Genomic DNA, 2,319 nt, shown 5'->3' with positions numbered 1-2,319 from the left:
GTAATGATACTGAGGGACTCTACTCCTGTCTTGTTGTTTGCAAGACAAACACACATGGTTTGTGATTTGCATAATTCATAAAAAGGAAAGTAGCCCTGACTATTACTGTTATGTCTGTGGAGCTGTATCTCCATTGATTATTGCAGAAATAATGTAACTGGAATTATATTTCATCATGCTGTGTCCCAACCACTCCAGACAAACTCTTACTGCAGCTTGCATGATGAGTATGATTAACTGAAGTGCCCTTCAAGAAATGTAATGAAGCCAAGTGCTTCAAATAGACAGCTTAGACTATTTCAATGGTTGGAGACCAAGGGACTCTGAGCTACAGAAATTGTATTTGTAAAAGTATTTTAGTGGAAAAGCACATTGAGACGTATCGTGTTGCTCCATTGCTGTCATACCAACTTACAAAGCTTTTATATCTTAATCATTACTGTGTCTGAACATTTAAGTTCTGAATTCCTGCGTTGATAATACGGCAGGTCCTCAATTTCAAGATTGCCGGGCCACAATGCACCGCAGAGACAGCTTTGAATCACTTCTTATCTCCAAGGCGAGTTTGTTTACTTTCCCTGGTGCTGCTGGACAGATAAATTAACTTAAATGCATTGATGGCTCATACGCATACAAAAAACAGCGGGCCTGTAGGTAGAGAATTTGTGAGCAAGTTCTTAAAATTGCTTTTATCAACCCTCCAAATCCACCCGATGCTGTTGTGCAGCAGGGAGTGATGGCGCTCGCTGTCATATCCACAGCTGCCAATTCCTGAGGTGCAGGGCATCAGATTATCTGGGCTTCTTTAAACTGGGGACGCTGTTTATGCATTACAGCTACCCAGAATGTAATTTTGAGAGGTTTAGCTGTGGTCACCTCAGAGACACAAGAAGAAGAATGGAGGAAAAAGAGACAAATGAGCCTCGAGTTATCATGCAAGAGCCTCCACCATTTATAAAATACCTGTAATTCTTTGGGGACAATGTCACAATACACTAAATGAGACCGACTTTCTATTTTCCCATCTTTCTCTTGCTCGCTATGTGACAGTTATTTCGTCCAACAGCATTATTGGCAGGCACATCAAATAGGTTGCTGTCAGTATGACATTTCGCTGAATGATGACATCAGCCTTAAATCACTTTCAATAGTGATTAAACATACTCAAATCCCAGTGATTCATAGAAGAGCTTTAGCCTTTAATCCAAACCAGTCACTGTGCTTTTTCCATGGATGACACTTTAACATTTTAAAAGGCTTTAAAAACAATGATTGAATTCAATTCAATTTCAATACAACACATGTATCCATTTGTTCTTTATTGAAAGGATCTCATAGGAAATACACATCACATTTTGGTTAAAAAATAAGAGGCTCTTACATACAAAAGGCATTGTCATTTTTCATTCACACATGAAAAATCTTACAGATGAATATGTATTGCTCAGGTGAGGGAGTTTAGACATTTTTACAGATTGTAGAAGCAGGCCCCCAGGAGAAGCATGAAGACCAAGGTGAGTTTGTTAAAAAATTCTGAAACAATGTCCACTTCAAACGCGGCACAGACTATATTTGCATAACATGCATTCGATTTGAATAAATATCCGGTGAAGACTGCAGTGACAGATTGCTCAAAATAACCTGATAAATGTTGCATATTCTCTGACAAATTGCACAGACTCTTCAGGTATTCTCTGGAGGAATCCGAGAAAAAAGGGTGGAAAAGAATAGAATTACAAGAAATAATCCCTACCAAACTGCATTCACCCTGACGAATAGCAATATCTGGAACAGTTTCTACAGGGCAACAGAATGGCACAAAAGGAGATGAAAATCCATTTTGTTCTGAGTTGGAAAAGTAGAAATAAGTTATAGTATAGATCTATTTATATTTACAACAACTGATCTGGAGAGCACATCTTTTTTTAAATACAACAATCTTTCATTTTGAGGATAAAATCAAGCTCTGAATCTTAAAAAAAACTACACAGTATCTCTTATGTTGCTCTTCATGGGTACACAGTTACGTAATGTATTTACAGGCTTTCACTGAGCACATCATTTAATATAAAAAGTCCTTTATCTAATCTCAATAAATATAACCTCTAAAGTGATTTATCAAAAATCAAAAACCAAAGCCAGCTTCTTTTCTTTTAGACATTCAACACCAGAACTTGCTGTGTACTTTTTTATTCTCTCTCCCTCTTACACACACACACACACACACACACACACACACACACACACACACACACACACACACACACACACACACACACACACACACACACACACACACACACACACACACCAACAAAC

This window comes from Anoplopoma fimbria, chromosome 14 (assembly GCF_027596085.1).
Source record: "Anoplopoma fimbria isolate UVic2021 breed Golden Eagle Sablefish chromosome 14, Afim_UVic_2022, whole genome shotgun sequence".
In the NCBI taxonomy this organism is placed as follows: Eukaryota; Metazoa; Chordata; class Actinopteri; order Perciformes; family Anoplopomatidae; genus Anoplopoma; species Anoplopoma fimbria.
Note: the sequence above shows the minus strand (reverse complement) of the source record.